Source organism: Scyliorhinus canicula, chromosome 13, assembly GCF_902713615.1.
Source record: "Scyliorhinus canicula chromosome 13, sScyCan1.1, whole genome shotgun sequence".
In the NCBI taxonomy this organism is placed as follows: domain Eukaryota; kingdom Metazoa; phylum Chordata; class Chondrichthyes; order Carcharhiniformes; family Scyliorhinidae; genus Scyliorhinus; species Scyliorhinus canicula.
Genome location: NC_052158.1, coordinates 62420380 through 62442182, shown reverse-complemented (window position 1 = coordinate 62442182; position 21803 = coordinate 62420380).

The following is a 21803-nucleotide window of genomic DNA, read 5'->3' as shown; positions in this document are numbered from 1 at the left end:
CAGGTGTATTAGGTGCTCAGGGAGCCCAGCAAACCATGTCCACATGTTCTGGGCATGCCCAGCGCTGGGGGAATTTTGGAAGGGTGTAGCAAGGACGGTATCGAAGGTGGTAGGATCCGGGGTCAATCCAGGCTGGGGACTCGCAATATTTGGGGTTGCAGTGGAGCTGGGAGTGCAGGAGGCGAAAGAGGCTGGTGTTCTGGCCTTTGCGTCCCTAGTAGCCCGGCGGAGGATTCTTCTTCAGTGGAAGGATGCGAGGCCCCCAAGCGTGGAGGCCTGGGTCAACGATATGGCGGGGTTTATTAAATTGTAGAGGATGAAATTTTCCCTAAGGGAGTCAGTGCAGGGGTTTTTCAGGAGATGGCAACCATTCCTAGATCTCCTGGCAGAACGATAAAAACAAAAGGTCAGCAGCAGCAGCAACCCGGGGGTGGGGGGGGGGGGGGGGGGATGGGGAGAGGGGTTGTCTCTTTGTTTTTGTTTTGGGTTGGATATCTGTTTTTTGCCAATGACGGGCGTTAATTTATTGTTTCTCTTTTGTATTTACGGCGGGGGGGGGGTTCTGTTTTTTTTGTTCTTAGAATTTTCTGTTATTGTTTTCTTTTTTGTGAAAATTTGAATTAAAATTATTTTTTTTTAAAAAGAGAAGTCGGGACCTTCATGAATAACCTCAGCCGATACGGGAATTGAATCCACACTGCTGGCCTCACTCTGCATCACTAACCAGCTGTCCAGCCAACTGAGCAAAACCTTCAAAAGGTGTGTTTTACAAATGATTATTTCAAATAGTGAGATTATTACAGTCCCAACCCCTTAACGAGGATGCAATAGTGTTAATAGAATCCCTACAGTACAGAGGGAGGCCATTCAGCCCATTGGGTCTGCACCAACCCTCTGAAAGAGCACCCTACCCAGGCCCTATTCCTGCAACCCCACCTAACCTGCACTCTGAGGGCCAATTTATCATGGCCACTCCACCTATCCCGCACTTCTTTGGACTGTGGGAGGAAACTGAAGCACTCGGAGGAAACCCACATAGACATGGGGAGAAAGTGCCAACTCTACACAGTCACCTAAGGTTGCAATTGAACTTGGGACCCTGACACTGTGAGGCAGCAGTGATAACCGCTGTGCCACCATTTAAAAAAATATATATTTTCCCAGCATTTAGTGTTGCTGGCTAGACCAGCATTTAGTGTACATCCCTAATTGTCCAAATCCTGGGTTACTTAAGTATATGCCTCTGTAATAAATGTTTTCAGTTTATAGATTGCACAACATACGTCATCCATAATAGTTACCAGAAAGAACAAACAGTGGGTTTTCTCCTGGTCTCAAGCTCCATACCATTGCAATGCCAATTTCTCCATTTGCCGCTACAATATACCACAAAGCAACTGCAACACGACAGCCCTGAGAGAACATGAAGCTAATTGGCATATTCACTGCAAGCAATGTCACTACAATGGTAACTACCATTAGAATCACCATTGCTGCAAAAGACCAGTGCCTTTTACACATTATACATGGTGCTTTGTAAATTAAGCAATAGATTAGCTCTGGTTGGAGTAATTGGAAGAAGTGCAGTGGAGTGTTATGTGATAGAAAAGTATCAATGAAACTGGAAGGAAGAATCTACAAGTCAGGCCTTGTTGCGAAGTGCAGAAACTTAGCCATATCAAGAAGAGAGGAACCAACTGGATTCTAAGATGGAGACGCTAAGATGGATGTGTACAAAATCATGAGGGACATAGATAGGGTAGATAAGGACAAAAATGCCTCCTTCGTAGAGGGGTCAATAACCAGGGAAATAGATTTAAGTTAAGTGGCAGGAGGTTTAGAAGGGATTTGAGGAAAGACCTTTTCACCCAGAGATTTGTAGGAATCTGGACTCATTGCCTGAAAGGGTGTTAGAGTCCGGAACCCTCACAACATTTAGATGGGCATTTGAAATGCCTTAGCATACAAGGCTATGGAGAAATTGCTGAGAAATGGGATTAGAATATTATTATGGCGAGCACAGACATGATGGGATGAAGGGCCTCTTTATGTGCTGTAAAGCTCTATGTCTCTTGATAACTCTATGGATATGTAGAATTTTTTTCCAGAGTACCCAATTATTTTTTTCCAATTAAGGGGTAATTTAGTGTAGTAAATCCACCTAACCTTTGGGTTGTGGCGGTGAAACCCACGCAGACACGGGGCGAATATGCAAACTCCACACGAACAGTGACTGGCGGCCAGGATCGAACCAGGGTCCTCAGTGCTGCAAGCAGCAGTGCTAACCACTGCACCACCATGACGCCCTTTGATATGTAGCATAACATGGAAGGACAAAATCAGAAACAGCACATCAGGAGGTCAGTGAAGATTGTGAAAATGAAAATAGCTTATTGTCACAAGTAGGTTTCAATGAAGTTACTGTGAAAAGCCCCTAGTCACCACATTCCGGCACCTGTTCGGGGAGGCTGATACGGGAATTGAACTGTGCTGCTGGCCTGCCTTGATCTGCTTTCAAAGCCAGCGATTTAGCCTAGTGAGCTAAACCAGCCCCAGTGGGAACACTGAAGAAAGCGGCAGAGAAAAGATTGAAATGGTTATGGTCATCTGTTACGGAGAGAGGGAGAGAGAGAAAGAGGGAAAATGTGGTGAGGGGAGTGACGGAGATGTGACTGCTCGGAAGAAGAAGAGGAAGGCCAAAGACATGATGGAGAGATTCTGTGGAGAGAAAATGAAACACAGCGGAATTGGAGGAGGAATGGGTGATTAACAGGAGAAGGTGGAGAAGGGTGATTAACCAGCATTGTGGTAAACCCAAGTAAAATGGGAGTAGTTGTAAGGAGAAGTGGTCCCTTTGTAATTGTGGCAATTGTTTTGCACCTCCTGGTGGCTTCCCCTATAGGCCGCGAGTGGGAAAACTGTAATATCCCGCTCGGGACCTGCAGGGTGGGAATGATTGTCTTTCCCATGGTCCTCATGGAGTATAGGTCCCTCCGCTAGTTCAGCCAGTAAAGTCCCTGCTAAAGAGCGGAACCCAGCAGAAAGCGACCGGACACTGTATATACCGTATTGTAAGTAAATCTAGTTATTTACTCGGTGTGGACTCCCTGAGTCCTTATTTTTTTTTTAATTACCGGGATAGGGTGGGGGGGTGCGCCTATGTAGGGTGCTCTTTCCAAGGGTCCGGGCAGACTCGATGGACTGAATGGCCTCCTTCTGCACAGTAGGGATTCTATGAATCCAATAAACTAACAATCAAAATAATGTGGTTTAGGGACCGGTTTAGCACAGTGGGCTAAATAGCTGCCTTGTAATGCAGAGCAAGACCAGCAGCACGGATTCAATTCTGTACCAGCCTCCCCAACAGGCGCCGGAACGTGGTGACTAGGGGCATTTTACAGTAACTTCATTGAAGCCTAATTGTGACAATAAGTGATTATTATTATAATGCCAAACAAAAAAGAAAAGAATCAGTCTCGTTAGGCAAAAAGTTTAAAACACACAGTGCAGACCATGGCTGAGGTTACTGTTCTCACAATAGCTTGGAAGTCTGCAGAGGGATTTGGATAGTTTCAGTGAATGGGCTAGGGTCTGGCAGATGGAATACAACGTTGACAAATGTGAGGTTATCCATTTTGGTAGGAATAACAGCAAAAGGGATTATTATTTAAATGATAAAATATTAAAACATGCTGCTGTGCAGAGGGACCTGGATGTCCTCGTGCATGAGTCGCAAAAAGTTGGTTTACAGGTACAACAGGTGAATAAGAAGGCGAACCGAGTTTTGTCCTTCATTACTAGAGGGATGGAATTTAAGACTAGGGAGCAACTGTATAAGGTGTTAGTGAGGCCACACCTGGATTATTGTGTTCAATTTTGGTCTCCTTACCTGAGAAAGGACGTACTGGCACTGGAGGGTGTGCAGAGGAGATTCACTAGGTTAATCCCAGACCTGAAAGGGTTGGATTACGAGGAGAGGTTGAGTAGACTGGGTCTGTACTCGTTGGAATTTAGAAGGATGCAGGGGGATATTATAAAAACATACAAAATTGTGAAGGGAATAGATAGGATAAATGCGGGGAGGTTGTTTCCACTGGTGGATGAAAGCAGAACTAGGGGGCATAGCCTCAAAATAAGGGGAAGTAGATTTAGGACTGAGTTTAGGAGGAACTTCTTCACCCAAAGGGTTGTGAATCTATGGAATTCCTTGCCCATTGAAGCAATTGAGGCTCCTTCATTAAATGTTTTCAAGATAATGATAGATGGTTTCATGAAGAATAAAGCGTTATGGTGTTCGGGCGGGAAAGTAGAGCTGAGTCCACAAAAGATCAGCCATGATCTCATTGAATGGTGGAGCAGGCTCGAAATGCCAGATGGCCTACTCCTGCTCCTAGTTCTTATCTTCTTATTACGAATCACTGCAATACTTTGGTGAACATTGAACAATGTCAACACAAATAATGTATTTTCTCTGGTTGAATTATAGGGCAGACTGGCTTCAGAAGAGCATTCAATTGTTTCTGTGTTCAATTAAATGATCTAATGATAATAGGACGAGGGGTAGGCCATTCAGCCCTTCGAACCTCTTGCACCATCCAGTGCTAACGTGTGTCTTAACTTCACACACATGCTTTGGCTCCAAATCCTTTTATACCTATGTCCAGCAAAAACCTATGGGTCTCAGGTCTAAAATTATTAACTGAGCTCTGACCTACTGCTTTTTGTAGGGGAAAGTGACACAATGCGACCACCCTTCACATAAAGAAGAGTTTCGTAACTTCTCCTTGAATCCTCCAGCTCTGACTCATGGTTCTCATGTAAAAGTCAAATTTCTGGAACCAGTTTCTGAGGGAAAATGTTAAGGATCAAGTTTTACACCAACAAGGGGGTTGCGATGGCAGTTTGAATTTGGCCCCACTGCATGAAAAATGAACAAAACAAAATCTTGAGTCAAATAAAAAATCATTCCAGCATATAAAAGTGCAAAATCTCGTGCACACTGTCAGAAATTATTATTCTTATTTTTTTAAAATAAATTTAGAGTACCCAATTAATTTTTTTTCCCCCAATCAAGGGGCAACTTAGTGTGGCCAATCCACCTATCCTGCACATCTATGGTTTGTGGGGGCAAAACCCACGCGAACACAGGGAGAATGTGCAAACTCCACACGAACAGTGACCCAGAGCCAGAATTGTACCTGGGACCTCGGCGCCGTGAGGCAACAGGGCTAACTCACTGCGCCACCGTGCTGCCCAGGCAATTATTATTTTTCTTGTCCCTTGTACGACAAGATTCCACCATCGGTTTTCATCTTTTAATTAATGGAATAAAGTATCAATCATTAACTTGTAGAAGGACATATGAAAAAAAGGCAGGAGGTGTTGCAATTTAATCAGGAAGTTAGGAGAATCTCATCATCGCAGGCTTCAACGATTTTCCTGATTTTAGTGTTCCTAAACCGTTCCAATAATCTCCAAGATGATGTTTTAGTTCTGAAAGTTTTGGGGCTTTGACGCCTGGAAAATGAAGGCCCAAGAACAATTTGAAACCCGGTGTGCAGCGGCACATTCCAGTGGTGGCCATGAGCTGAGCAGTCACACGAAAGGTGCACTCATGAGGGAACCTCTAACCAGGCCCTGGTAACCCGTCAGGCGGAGACAAAACCGCAATGAAAACCATCCTTCCCCCAACATCACCCTAACAACCAACCGACCGAAATACTGTCGAACCAGCCATGGAGCCGAAAAATTAGTAAAGGCCGAGAAAGGAGGACCCTAACCTCAGAACAAGGGGACAGGTGGGGCAATGCAGAGCACAGATGTGGCACCCCAGTCGATGCAGCAGTTGATGGAGGTTCTCTCAATAGAGCTCCCGAAAAACAGGGACTCAATAAAAGCGCACCTTATGTCGGCAATGGGGTTGGCTGTAGAAACCGCATTTGCCCCAATTAAAGAGAGAAGGAACGGAGCGGAGACTGGAGTCTGAGGAAGCGACGGTGCGGAACCTGGAGAAAGCGATCACCGACCTGGGCTACCAGATCGCCTCGCTCAAAGCCGAGATGGCAAGTTTGGTAATGACCCAGAAAGCACACAATGAGAAAGTCGACGAGCAGGAGAACAGGTCCCATCAACAGATCCTGAGAATTGTCGGCTACCAGAGGGCGCAGGGGGTAGGATGCCGACAAAATATGTCACTAGGATGTTTGGAAAACTGGTCGGCGAGGAAGGCTTCACCAAACCCCCAGAGGTAGACCGGACCTACAGGTCCTTCCAGCAAAAGCCCAAGCCGGGAAAACCACCACAGGCAACACACGCGAAACTGCACGAGTATCAGGATGAAGGGCAGATGCTTAACTGGGGACGAGCACGCAGTCATGTAGATGGGATGAATACACAATCCGCATCTACCAAGACATTGGAACTGATCTGGCCTAGTGGCAGGCGGATTTTAACAGGGCCCAAGCGGCTTTATTTAAAAGTAAGGTGTGGGTTGACATGTTGTACCTGACGAGACAATGGGTCACATTCAACACTGAAGAACATTACTTCAACACACCAGAGGAAGCGAACGAGTTAATCCAAAAGAACGACTTAGAAGACCGATAAGAGACAATTTTGTTTCTTAAGTTTTGAGTGCCCAATTCTTTTTTTTTCCAATTCAGGGGCAATTTTAGCGTGGCCAATCCACCTAGCCTGCACATTTTTGGGTTGTGCGGGTGAAACCCACGCAAACACGGGGAGAATGTGCAAACTCCACACGGACAGTGACCCAGAGCTGGGATCGAACCTGGGACCTCGGCGCTGTGAGGCAACAGGGCAAACCCACTGCGCCACTGTGCTGCCCCCGACAATCAGTAACATTTAACCTTGACTTTCTTTTTGTTCCCTTAAAACCTACACGATCTGGGGGGAGGGGCAATCAAATCACAGGCTGTCACCCTCAGGTCATTGAATGGGTGGAAGGGCATCTAAAGGGGCAACAGAGAGCACAGAGTCTTACTCTATGCAGATGGCCTATGTCTCAAACCCTTAAGCCAGCATAGAAGGAATAATGGAGCTCGGGGCGTTATTACAAACTTAACCAGAGCAAGAGTAAACTCTTCCCCATGAATTCCCTCGGGGGGGAGGATCAGAACTGGCAACGCTGCCGTTCAAACTCACACCAAATTTCAATTCCTGTGGATCCAGATATCCCACAATATAACAAGGATCCATAAGTGGAACCTGTCGAGCCGAGTGGAAGAGGTAAACAGAGGCCTGTGTAGATAGGACTTGCTTCCACTCTCCCTGGCGGGAAGAGTGCAGACAATAAAAATGAACGTGCTGCCAAGGTTCCTCTTCCTATTTAGATCTCTCCCAATCTTCATCCCGAAGACCTTCTTTCTCAAAGTAGATAAACTAATTATGGCATTTGTGTGGGCAGGAAAAATATCCTAGAATCCGTAAAAGTGTCATATAATGAAGGAGGAATATGGGAGGGCCTGGAGCTGCTGAACCTCCTATTCTACCACTGGGCAGCGAATGCAGAAAAGCTGTGAGGGTGGGTGAATGAGCTGGAGGTGGAATGGGTGCAAATGGAGGCGACCTCCTGTATGAGAGCATCCCTCTGAGTACTGGCCATGGCCCCCCTCCCATTTCCCCCAGCCACATACTCAAGCAAACCGGTGATGGTGGCTACACTGAAGATTTGGAACCAGCTCAGGCACTACTTTAATCTTGGTGCAATGTCCGCTATATCATCTATCTGCAAAAACCATAAATTCACCCGGCAACAATAGGTACATCCTTTAAAATGTGGAGACAGGACAAAGGGGTGCTGATAGTAGGGGAGCTCTACGTAGACGGAAGAGTCGCAACCCCAGATAACTGAAAAAGCTCCAGCACCCGAAAGGGAACAAGCTTCGATACATGCAACTGAGGAACATCCTCCGCAAGGAGACCGCAACATTGCCCCAGCTACCCAGACACACGCTACTGGACAGATTGCGAGCTTTGGGCTAGCAGTTGGTAATTGCGCCAACTATACAGACGACTGTTGGTGGAGGCCCCGCTGGACAAGACACGGGAGAAATGGGAGAAGGAGCTGGGCATGGAGATGGGGGAGGTGTCTGTATCGAAGCACTGCAAACTCCACCTCCTCACAGGGCTGAGCCTAACACAGCTCAAGACAGTGCAGGGGCGCACTTGACCAAAACACACAAGTGGGTTCTTCGCGGAGGTGGAAGAGAACTCTGAACAGTGACGGGGGGGGGGCCCTGCCGACCACACACCTGCCCCAACATTGTCGGGCACTGGACTGCCTTTTGTGAAGCTATGCCCAGGGTTGTCGGAGTGAGTGTGCAGCAATGCCTGTGATGTTCTCTGTTATGTCAATCAGGATGTCTTGAGAATGTAGTGTTAACATAGAACATCAAGCTATGTTACTGAACAAAGCTGATTTATTTACAATACTTAAATAAGATTTGAACAAGTCATCAAGGTATAAGTTGTTCTATTAAACTATACGATATCTCTAACGCCTAAACACCTTCTCCCAGAATCCCAGGAGTCACATGATATTTATATGACCGCTCTTTATCTCCATCTGGTGGTGAGAAGTATTAACATCACATTGTTAACCCTTGGCATTCCTTACAATATACATATTGTTACAATGCCCACTGGTGGTGGACTTCTAAATGTCGGAACAGCCAGAGCTCTTCACGGGGAGAGGAGAACATGCCCTAGTCTTTCCCTCCCTGATCACCCGCTGGAGACTCCTGCTCGGCTGGAGATCAGCAGCCCAATCCAAGGCCGCAGACTGGCTGTCCGACTTGCCAGAATTCTTCAAATTGGAGAAAATAAAATTCGCTATCAGAGGATCGTAAGAAAGCTTCTACAATAAGTGGCAGCAATTGACCAGCCTCTTTGAGGACCTGTTCGTGACCAGCGACTAACTAGGGGAGGTGGTGGGGGAGGGGTGGGGAGAACAGGGAGGGCCTGGGGGAGGGGGGGGAGGCCAAACTAGACGGGAAAAATAAGGTGGGGAGATGAGTGGAGGGGTGAAAGAGGGAGGGGAAGGGGAGGCAAACTCCAGAGGGCAAGGAAAGCAAGTATGGAGGGATCAAAGGGTACAAAGGGGGGTAAAATCCCATTGATGCTGCCGCAACAACTAATAGGTTAGGCCTTGTGGCCTCAAAAACACCCCTGGTATGTTTTAATCCCATGGGGCAACATGTATATCGTTAGTAATATGGTTGTTGTAGCCAACCATTTGGAGTTCACTGTGAATATGCCTCGTGTTTCTGAATGTTTCCTGTGTATTCTTACCTTTTCTCTTTTGTTATAAATACAAATAAAAATCAATAAAAATACTTAATAAAAAAGCGAAGGACAACTTCGACATGAGGGAAATGAAAGATTGTGGATTTTTCAGCCAAAAATTATATGTCAACTCTCACAATGAGATTGACCTTTATTTGGGTATGTCCTCTTGCCCTGGATTCCTGCTAGCAGTGAAAAAGGTTCCTCCCTCTCTTCTTCTTCAATTCCTTTCGGAATCCTAAAGGGCCCGATAAAATTGTCCCTTAATTTTCTATATTCCAGCGAATATGAGTCTAGTTTATATAATCTCTCCTCATAATGTAACTCTTGAGGAACAGGCGACATTCTGGTGAATATACCCTGCAATTCTTCAAAGACCAATCTACCTCTGGTGTGCAGTGCTCAGAATTGTACACAGTATTCCAGATATGGCCTAGCCAGGGCTTTGCGCAGGTAGTGCTAACAACTGTGCTACCACGCTGCCCGTAGTAAAGGACAACTTGAAATTTGTCACGCCTCTGTCTTTCTTATGGAATTAACTTCTTGCTGGGAACCAGTTGCCCTGGGTCCAGCTGCCTTTGGTGCCCCACCCCAAGTGGTCATACAATATGTGGAGCCTTGACACAAGTGTAAATGAACCATTGAACCTGAGGAGACATCGGAACTGAGAAAAATCCTCATGTCACCAGCGAGAGCAGGGCATAATGGTCAGGGATATGTGTATTTTTTCAAAGGATATTTTATTCCAAATACATTCAACAAAATAACACAATCTTTTTTTTTTTATAAATTTAGTGTACCCAATCATTTTTCCAATTAAGGGGCAATTTAGAGTGGCCAATCCACCTAGCTTGCACCTTTTTGGGTTGTGGGGGTGAAACCCACGCAAACACGGGGAGAATGTGCAAACTCCACACGGACAGTGACCCAGAGCCGGGATCGAACCTGGGACCTCGGCGCCGTGAGGCAGCAGTGCTACTCACTGCGCCACCGTGCTAAAATAACACAATCTTAACATCCAATCAAAGAATACGGTTTGGACATTTTTTCCCTTTTAATCCCCGCCTCTCCCCCTCGTGACAAACAGCTCCTCAAATAAAGCCATGAACTGCCTCCACTGTACTTCAAAGCCCTCCTCTGACCCCCTTAAGGCAATTTTGATTTTCTCCAAACTGAGAAATTTGGACAGATCCCCCAGCCAAGCCGTGACCCCCAGTGACGTAGCCGACCTCTTGTTCACAAGTATCCATTGTCAGGCAATCAGAGAGGCGAAGGCCGTGACATTGGCCTCCTTCCCCTCCAGCAGCTCCGGCACCTCCAACATCTCAAAGATCGGCACCATAGAGTGCAGCTTCACCTCGATCCCTGCAATCCTTGATGGGGTCCCGAATATCGCCTCCTAAAAGCTCTCCAACTCCTCACACCCCCAGAAGGATATGATGAATGGCTGTTTTTCATTCTTCCCTCCCATTGTTGTTAGTGGCACTGAGATTGTGCTCATAGCCAAAGCTAAGATTGGTTAATTCATCCCAGACCAGGAAACACCTCAGAATTTCAAAGGGATGCTCTTATCACACATGCCGCATTCATTTTTAAAAAGAAAGGTCTGAATATAGAACATAGAACAGTACAGCACAGAACAGGCCCTTCGGCCCTCAATGTTGTGCCGAGCCATGATCACCCTACTCAAACCCACATATCCACCCTATACCCGTAACCCAACAACCCCCCCCTTAACCTTACTTTTTTTTATTAGGACACTACAGGCAATTTAGCATGGCCAATCCACCTAACCCGCACATCTTTGGACTGTGGGAGGAAACCGGAGCACCCGGAGGAAACCCACGCACACAGGGGGAGGACGTGCAGACTCCACACAGACAGTGACCCAGCCGGGAATCGAACCTGGGACCCTGGAGCTGTGAAGCATTTATGCTAACCACCATGCTACCCTGCTGCCATCTGAAATATCTGAAATAAGCAATATCTGAAATAAAAACAGAAAATGCTGGGAAAGCTCAGCAGGAAGGGGCTGGTTTAGCACACTGGGCTAAATCACTGGCTTTTAAAGCAGACCAAGCAGGCCAGCAGCACGGTTCGATTCCCGTACCAGCCTCCCCGGACAGGCGCCGGAATGTGGCGACTAGGGGCTTTTCACAGTAACTTCATTGAAGCCTACTCGTGACAATAAGCAATTTTAATTTTCAGGTTTGGCAGCATCTGTGGCGAGGGAGACAGGGCGGGATACTCCGTCCGCGCCCGCCTGCGATTGGAGAATCGCGCCTGGGGCCAATGAGCTTTTCCATTGTCTGCGTCTCACCCGTGGCGATCTCGTGGCGGGCGAGGTGGAATAATCCAGCTCAGAGTTAACATTTCGAGTCTGTGTGACGCTTCTTCGGAACTCAATTAATAATTTATTCCCTATACCTGTCTTTGTTGAAAATGTGCAAATTGAGTATTTCTCTTTCGGTATATGCTGCCTGACCTGCTGAGTGTTTCTAGCATGTTTCATTCTCATCATCAACAGAGTTAGCTTTTCAGGCCAATCTCCCTTCATTAATAATAATAATCTTTTATTGTCACAAGTATGAAGTTACTGTGAAAAGCCCCCAGTCGCCACATTCCAGCACCATTATAATCAGGAAAAGTTAGAGGTACATCGCCAGGGCTTTGAGGCGCCTGCTGCACATAGTCCACGGTACCTGAGCCATGTAGAAGGGCGGACAAGACAAAAGAAGGTGCAACGTGAAGAGAAATACAAGATGTATCTTTTTCTTCTCTGGAAGATCCCTGGGGTTGAGGATGACTTTCTTCCATGCGGGTTGGCGGAGTTCTGTGGTGAATAGACCAATCCTGATCCACAGACTATGCAACAGGTGGGGCAGGTGGTGATCGATAAGGTGGGTAGATGGGATGATCTGGATTGTTCCCGCTCTCTTCCCACTTGGACCCCACATGCACCACTCAATGACGCTTAAGGTGGTTGGTACACATGTGTTGGGCAGGCTGGGTCTATGTGGACTGCGTTTGATGCAGTGTAGAGAGAGACAAGTTTCCAACACTTGATGAGATGCAACACGATTTTATTGAACATCTAACTATATTATATGCTTAACTGTGGGTTGACACTATGCTGACTTGACTGGAGACCTTAGGCTAGCCTGACCAGACTAACTGACTACCACATGGTGTTTGTACTAGCTGCTGCTCACGAGCTCTGACTGTCTCAGAGGCTGGACCCCGAGAGAGAGGGAAAACTGGTGCCCTCTGGCTTTATAGTGGTCGTGTCCTGTCTGGTGATTGGCTGCTGTGTTCTGTGTGCTCACTGGTCATCCTGTGTGTCAATCACTGCCTGTCTGCACTCCATCATATACATGGATGTATATTATGACAGGCGCCTCATGGATGCTTCTTCTAGTTTGTGCATTCTAGGACAAACGATTCCCACATGTCGATGGGGATGTTGCATTTATTTAGAGAAACTTTCAGAGTATCCTTGTAGTGTTTTCTCTGCCCTCCTAGTGATCGCTTGCCATTGCGGAGCTCGGAGTAGAGCAGTTGTTCAGGGAGTCTTGTGTCGGGCATGCGGGCAGTGCAGCCCACCGATCGCAGCTGGTCGAGCGTGACCAGTGACTCGGGTATTGGCCTGGCAGAGGACAGTCACCATCCTGCCAGTGGATTTTCAAGATTTTGTGGAGGCAATGCTGGTGATAACTCTCCAGGGCAGCACGGTAGCCTTGTGGATAGCACAATTGCTTCACAGCTCCAGGGTCCCAGGTTCAATTCCGGCTTGGGTCACTGTCTGTGCGGAGTCTGCACATCCTCCCCGTGTGTGCGTGGGTTTCCTCCGGGTGCTCCGGTTTCCTCCCACAGTCCAAAGATGTGCAGGTTAGGTGGATTGGCCATGATTAATTGCCCTTTGTGATCAAAATTGCCCTTAGTGTTGGGTGGGGTTACTGGGGTATGGGGATAGGGTGGAGGTGTTGACCTTGGGTAGGGTGCTCTTTCCAAGAGCCGGTGCAGACTCGATGGGCCAAATGGCCTCCTTCTGCACTGTAAATTCTATGATGATCTATGATTTGACATGGCAAGCGAGCACCAGAAGTGCAGAGGAAATGCTTCAAGGACACCCTCAAGCCTCCACGAAAAAGTGGCCTCCCGCTTGTCCTGTAGGTTATTTCCACTCCGGCAGGGGAGCTTCATGGTGATGGTGTGGAGCATTGCACCGGGGAACAATAATGCAGCTCTGTTTGACCCCAATTTTCACTCATATTTGGTATGTGGTGGATCCATTGGTGAGGATCATGGCTTACATGTCATTATGGAGCAGGCAGAGAACATAAGAACATAAGAACATAAGACCTAGGAGCAGGAGTAGGCCATCTGGCCCCTCGAGCCTGCTCTGCCATTCAATTCGATCATGGCTGATCTTTTGTGGACTCAGCTCCACTTTCCGGCCCGAACACCATAACCCTTAATCCCTTTATTCTTCAAAAAACTATCTATCTTTACCTTAAAAACATGTAATGAAGGAGCCTCAACTGCTTCACTGGGCAAGGAATTCCATAGATTCACAACCCTTTGGGTGAAGAAGTTCCTCCTAAACTCAGTTCTAAATCTACTTCCCCTTATTTTGAGGCTATGCCCCCTAGTTCTGCTGTCACCCGCCAGTGGAAACAACCTGCCCGCATCTATCCTATCTATTCCCTTCATAATTTTAAATGTTTCTATAAGATCCCCCCTCATCCTTCTAAATTCCAACGAGTACAGTCCCAGTCTACTCAACCTCTCCTCATAATCCAACCCTTCAGCTCTGGGATTAACCTAGTGAATCTCCTCTGCACACCCTCCAGCGCCAGTACGTCCTTTCTCAAGTAAGGAGACCAAAACTGAACACAATACTCCAGGTGTGGCCTCACTAACACCTTATACAATTGCAACATAACTTTCATTCATAGTGATGAATTTGAGGAGGATGTTCCAAAATCCCCCACCAGTCGAAGAACTTTGCATGATCAAAGACGATCAGATATAGGGGTTGGTGCTGCTCCCTGATCTTTGCCTGGATTTATCACACACTGAAGATCATGTCCATTGTGCCAGTTGACCGGTGGAAACTGCATTGAGACTCAGGCAGGAGCATTTCAGCCACTGGGAGAAGGCAATTGAGGAAGATTCTTGTGATGACCTTTCCGGTGATGGACAATAGGGAAATCCCTCTGTAATTTCCGCAGTCGGACCTGTCTCCTTTCTTGAAGATGGTCATAATTACGGTGTCTGAGATCCCCCAGAATGCTGTCTTCCTTCCAGCCAAAGGCGATGAGGTCCTGCATTTCTGTCAGGAGTGCTTCTCCACTGCATTTTATTATTTCAGTGGGAATTCCATCTGTGCTGGAGGCCTTTTCAGCTGGTTTTCAGGTGTCGGATGGTTTCTTTTCACCCTCCTGGCGAGCTGGAGTTGTGCTGAGATGGTGGCGAGTAGTGTTTTCCAAGATGGCGTCGAGGGCTGTATCTTGGTTGAGGAGGTCCTCAAAGTGCCCTCTCCAATGAGCGTTGGCTGTCTCTCTGTCTTTCACGAGCCATGTTCCGTTTTTGGCTCCTCGTGGGGTGGGTCTCTGAATACTCCAAGCGTAGATGACTTTAATTACACTGAAGAAGTCATGCACATCGTAGTTGTCGGTGAGTAGTTGAATCCTCTGCGCTTTTTCCACCCACCATCTGTTCTTTAGGCCACGGGTTCCTTGTTAAACTTCGGCCTTCAGTTGCCTGAAGACTTGTTTCCTCTCGCGTAAGCTTTGGTGGAGCTGCCAGTTCAGGAATATCTTGCGTTTGCAGTCCAGAAGATTCTGGACCTCCTGATTGTTCTTATTGTACCAGTCTTGGTGTTTCCTGGCTGAGAGATCCAGCATCTTCTCGCAGGTGCAGACTATAGTGGCATTTAGTGTGGACCAGGCGCTGTGGGTACTCTATGACTCTGGTTCATTGGTCATCACCAGGTTGGCTGTGAGATGCCGGCTGAGTGGATCTTTCTTCTCAGGATGTTTTGTGACCAGAGACATTGAGTCTCTTGCGCCAGAGTTTTTTCTGCCTCTGCCGGTTTGGGGCCAAGTTGATGGGATTATAGAGCAGACTAGTCTGTGCTCAGTCCAGCAGTCATCAGCTCAGGTCATCTAGAGCAGTGCATCTCAAACTATCTGATGTGGCATACCGGCAGTTTTTTTTTTCAATGTGCCAGGGACCGGTGAGCGAAACAAGCCAATCCAGGATTACTGTCTCTTTCTTTTCTGGAAACACTCCAAGTACCGGCAGACGATGGCTCGCGTACCGGCGCCGGTACGCGTACCACACTTTGAGAAGCACTGATCTAGAGGACGTGTGAATGGCAGAAAGATGAACGACTGCCACTCAAAGGGAGACAAAGAGAGAACAGGAAGAGAGAAAAGCTAAGACCAATAAAGGAACAGATAACATAACGGGGCAGAGATTATGATCTCAAATTGTTGAACTCAACGTGAAGCCCAGAAAGCTGTAAAGGGCCCAGTTGAAAGGTGAGGTGCTGTTCTTCGAGCCGACGTTGAGCTTCACTGGAACAGTACAGAGGCTGAGGACAGAACCGCCAGAATGAGAGAAAGGAAGAAAATTACACTGACAGGCATCAGGTATTAATCTAACACCCTTCATAGAAATCCTGGAAAGTCCACGTCACAGAGGTAGGCCATTGAACCTATCATGTCCTTGCTGGTTGACGAAGAGTTACTCAGCTTAATCCCACCGTCCTGTACTCGGCCCATACCCCTACAGGTCACTGCTCTTCATGTGGCCCTCCAAGTAAGTGTTAAATGCGATGAGAATATCTGCCTCTGCCATCCTTTTAGGCAGTGAGTTCTGGGTCCCTACTGCCATCTGAGCGAGAAAATGTTTGCACATCTCCCCTTTTGAGTGAGGTAATCATCTCCACTTCTTGTTTCGCTCTAGAAGTCTGTTCCATAAATAGATCACTCTGGGGAGAGCGGGCGGGGTAATAATTTATTTTTGCTAACTCTGCAAATGATTAGGCAGACAACACAAAGACCACACTCTGCAGATGCAGAGCAAGGTACAGACAGAACGAGGCATCTCACAGCCTTGCTACATTACATCTGCTCAGACACATCCACATTCCTGTCTTCAGCCACGCCCTATACCATGGGGGAAAGAGAAGGAGGGGAATGAGAGAGAAGGAAAGCAAAAAGTGAGGATGGGAGCAAAGAGCCTAAAGAAATACATCAGGCCCAACGATGCCATGAATGACGTGTTATGATGTGGTGTGCATGTTATCACTGTGGGACAGACTAGCAGCTGTTCTGCTTAAAGCCCTGTAGTTATTTGCCTGAAAGTTCTGTTTGGAACTGAAAAATATGGTACAACTAGTCCCATAAGCCAGCACACCATAAGGCACAAGATATTTTATGTGAGTACCATTATATTAATTTCTCCTCTGTTATACCAGGCGTGCTGACTGTTTAAAAGTATCATTTTTCTGGTAGCTTGTCCATTTTCCATATGTTATCCCCAGGAAATGGGGGTTGATCGGCTGTTGAACTGTGGTAGACAGCACAGCGGAACATACTCCTGTTAACGTCCACTCTCGACACACATTTACCTGCAGATGTTACTGGTTGTCAATCAATAGACGGAGTCCTGCTTCATATTTGTTACTCCTGGGGTACCATAGAACATAGAACATACAGTGCAGAAGGAGGCCATTCAGACCATCGAGTCTGCACCGACCCACTAAAGCCCTCACTTCCACCCTATCCCTGTAACCCAATAACCCCTCCTAACCTTTTCGGTCAGTAAGGTCCATTCATCATGGCCAATCCACCTAACCTGCACGTCTTTGGACTGTGGGAGGAAACCGGAGCACCCGGAGGAAACCCACGCACACACGGGGAGAACGTGCAGACTCCGCACAGACAGTGACCCAGCGGGGAATCGAACCTGGGACCCTGGCGCTGTGAAGCCCCAGTGCTATCCACTTGTGCTACCGTGCTGCCCGAAAGTATCTATATTCTTAGCCTGATCTGTGGCCAGAATGTTCCAGATGCTGGTGCCAGCAGGATCTTCTGGTCCCGTCGATGGTGCGTCTCCGCCGCAGGTTTCCCAGCAATGAGCTCATGGCTGGTCTCCCGCATTCCACACTTCATAAGTCATGAAGTCATCCAAAAATCCACTGCACGTGTCTTAACGCGCCCCGAGCTTCCATTCACCTATCACCCCGATGTCCGCAGATCTACATGGGCTCCAAATCGAGCAATGTATTGATTTCAGAATTCTCATCCTTGTTTACAAATCCCTCCATGGCCTCGCCCCTCCCTATCTCCTCCAGCCCCACCATCCTCCGATATATCTATGCTCGCCTAATTCCAGCTTCTTGAGCATCCAATTTCAATCCCTTCATCAATCGCTCTTCCACTGAAGGCCATACCTTCAGTTATCTAGGTCCTACCTCATGAATTCCCTCGCAAAACCCCTCTGCCTCCCTACCTCACTTACTTTCTTTAAGACACTCCTTGCAACCTACCTCATTAACCAAGATTTTGGTCATCTGCACTGATATATCATTATGGGTCTTGGTGTCATATTTTGTTTTTTATTAATTAACTTGTAAGCACCTTGGAAAAGGTGCCACATAAATACAAGTTGTTGTGGTCTATAAAGTTCAGTTCTACATGTGGCGGAGGTCAGAGGAGATGTCTTTGCAAATTAGGTCATGAGAGAAAAAAAGAAGAAAACAGTTTTTACAATTCTTACAGTGGAAGCGGCAACTTTTACAATAAAGATCCAACGCGCATTGCAACTGGAACTACATTTGAATATGGCTGCTGTTGCCTGTTCAAACAATAGTTCAGAAGCCTTTATTATCTTACTAACTGATGCTTCCAGAAGGTATCAGGACAGGTCCGTCCTTTTTGCTGATAGGCTTCAGTTCCACAATCTCGTTTGAAGTCTCTGGGCGGAATTCTCCCTTCTAGTGGATAAGTGCCGGCACCAACGGAGAATCCGCGGGTGGTTCATGACGGAAAAATCGGCGTGGAACCCCTCAATTCTGGTACCGGTGAGGGTCTAGCACCGGCGCCGCTTGAACCACCAGCAGATCGCGCGCAAAACAGCCGGAGAATCGCCGGGTCCCGGGCCGTGCATGTGGCACCGATCGCGCCATAAAACATGGCGCCGGCCATCCTGGAACCCTAACCTGCCCACCCCGCCCTCACAACCCACTCCTTGTCCACTCCCCACCACTCCCCCTAGTCCCAGCAGAAGCCCCCCCCCCCCCAAGCCAGGGGCACGGATCCCAGACGAGTGTGGCGGCGCTGAACACTCCGCATCTGGCACGCCAGGTTCCCGACCACTGGGACCACAAGTGGCCCAAACCATTGGGATCTCGCCCCATCGGGGGCAAAGCATCATGGGTGGGGCAGCCGATGACACGCCAACGGCGTTGCAACTGCGCGCGGCACATGGCCTGATGATGGCGGCTTGTAGGGGGTGGAGCATCGCAAACCGGTGTCAAACTGGCACCTGCCCAAATCCGGCATCGAAAGCCATTCTCCGTCCGATCACCCATCCCATTTTCGGCATCAGGCTACTGAGAATTCCACCCTATGTGTTTCAGAGACAGTTGACCGTACTTCTCCCACCAAAAAAAGTCAGCCAATGTTCAGTTGGACGTTCAGGCATGGCTGCAGGTTCCACTCCAAAGCATTAACAGCATAATCTAGAACAGCGCTTCAATGCGCACTGAGGGAATGCTGTACTGTTGCGTGTGCCATCTTTCGCATCAGATGTTAAACTGAGATCCTCCCAGTCTGTCCTCCCAGGTGGATGTAAACGATCCTGGTGTCGCTGTTCGAAGAAAGTAGGGTATTTCTCCTGGTGTCCTGGTCAACATTTATCCCTTAACCAAAAACTGATGAATTAGTCATTGATAATATTTCTGTGGGATCTTGCAATGCATTAGTTTCCATGTTTGCATCTGAAACAACAGTGGCTGCAATTCGAAAGTGATTAAATGGCGGTAACGTATTTGAAGACATCTTGAAGAAGTGAAATGTGTTAAATAAAGGCAAGTTATTTCTCTCTTCTCTCTAACTGATCTTAAAGGACACGAAAATGTGTAACATATATTGTAACAACCAAGGTTAAAGGTATTCGACAAGGGCACTCATCGTGTTCTTTAAAGATGTGCAATGTTGGACATCGATACGCACACATGTGCTTGTTCACTGCAAACTTTTTTTCTGATATTTACTTTAGTGAATTTTAAGGCTTATGAAGTTACAACAGCGAGGAATGTCAATGTTTGGGAAGAGGACATTACAGATAATAATAAAAGCAAACATCAACAAGCAAAAGAGCTTGTATTTGGCCAGGTTTGTGACCTTTAGACGTCCCAAATTCCTTCACAGATAATGAAGTACTTTAAATGTTTAGTCACTGTTATAATAAGAACATAAGAATTAGGAGCAGGAGTAGGCCATCTGGCCCCTCGAGCCTGCTCCGCCATTCAATGAGATCATGGCTGATCTTTTATGGACTCAGCTCCACTTTCCAGCCGGAACATAATTACCCTTAATCCCTTTATTCTTCAAAAAACTATCTATCTCTATCTTAAAAACATTTAATGAAGGAGAGTCAACTGCTTCACTGGGCCAGGAATTCCATAGATTCACAACCCTTTGGGTGAAGAAGTTCCTCCTAAACTCAGTCCTAAATCTACTTCCCCATATTTTAAGCCTATTCCCCCTAGTTCTGCTTTCACCCACCAGTGGAAACAACCTGCCCGCATCTATCCTATCTGTTCCCTTCATAATTTTATATGTTTCTATAAGATCCACCCTCATCCTTCTAAATTCCAACGAGTACAGTCCCAGTCTACTCAACCTCTCCTCATAATCCAACCCCTTCAGCTCTGGGATTAACCTAGTGAATCTCCTCTGCACATGCTCCAGTGCCAGTACGTCCTTTCTCAAGGAGATCAAAACTGAACACAATAATCCAGGTGTGGCCTCACTAACACCTTATACAGTTGCAGCATAACCTCCCTAGTCTAATACTCCATCCCTCTAGCAATGGACAAAATTCCATTCGTTTTCTTAATCACCTGTTGCACCTGTCAACCAACTTTTTGCGACTCATGCTCAAGCACACCCAGGTCTCTCTGCACAGCAGCAAGTTTTAATATTTTATCATTTAAATAATAATCCCTTTTGCTGTTATTCCTACCAAAATGGATAACCTCACATTTGTCAACATTGTATTCTACCTAGCCCATTCACTTAACCTATCCAAATCCCTCTGCAGACGTCCGGTATCCTCTGCACTTTTTGCTTTACCACACATCTTAGTTTCGTCTGCAAACTTAGACACATTGCCCTTGGTCCCCAACTCCAAATCATCTATGCAAATTGTGAACAATTGTGGGCCCAACACTGATCCCTGAGGGACACAACGAGCTACTGATTGCCAACCAGAGAAACACTCATTAATCCCCACATTTTGCTTTCTATTAATTAACCAATCCTCTATCCATGCTACTACTTTATCCTTAATACCATGCATCTTTATCTTGTGCATCAACCTTTTGTATGGCACCTTGTCAAAGGCTTTCTGGAAATCCAGATATACCACATACATTGGCTCCCCATTATCTACCGCTCTGGTAATGTCCTCAAAAAATTCCACTAAATTAGTTAGGCACGACCTGCCCTTTATGAACCCATGCTGCGTCTGCCCAATGGGGCAATTTCCATCCAGATGCCTCGCTATTTCTTCCTTGCTGATAGATTCCAGCATCTTCCCTACTACCGAAGTTAAGCTCACTGGCCTATAATTACCCGCTTTCTGCCTACCTCCTTTTTTAAACAGTGGTGTCATGTTTGCCAATTTCCAATCTGCCGGGACCACCCCAGAGTCTACTGAATTTTGGTAAATTATCACTAGTGCATTTGTAATTTCCGAAGCCATCTCTTTTAGCACTCTTAGATGTATTCCATCAGGGCCAGGAGACTTGTCTACCTTTAGCCCCATTAGCTTGCCCATCACTAACTCCTCAGTGATAGCAATCATCTCAAGGTCCTCACCTGTCATAGCCTCATTTCTATCAGTCACTGGTATGTTATTTGTGTTTTCCACTGTGAAGACCGACCCAAAAAACCTGTTCAGTTCCTCAGCCATTTCCTCATCTCCCATGATTAAATCTCCCTTCTCATTCTCTAAATGACCAATATTTACCTCAGCCACTCTTTTTTGTTTTATATATTTGAAAAATGAAAAAATGAAATGAAAATCGCTTATTGTCACGAGTAGGCTTCAATGAAGTTACTGTGAAAAGCCCCTAGTCGCCACATTCCGGCGCCTGTCCGGGGAGGCTGGTACGGGAATCGAACCGTGCTGCTGGCCTGCTTGGTCTGCTTTAAAAGCCAGCGATTTAGCCTGGTGAGCTAAACCAGCCCTAAACC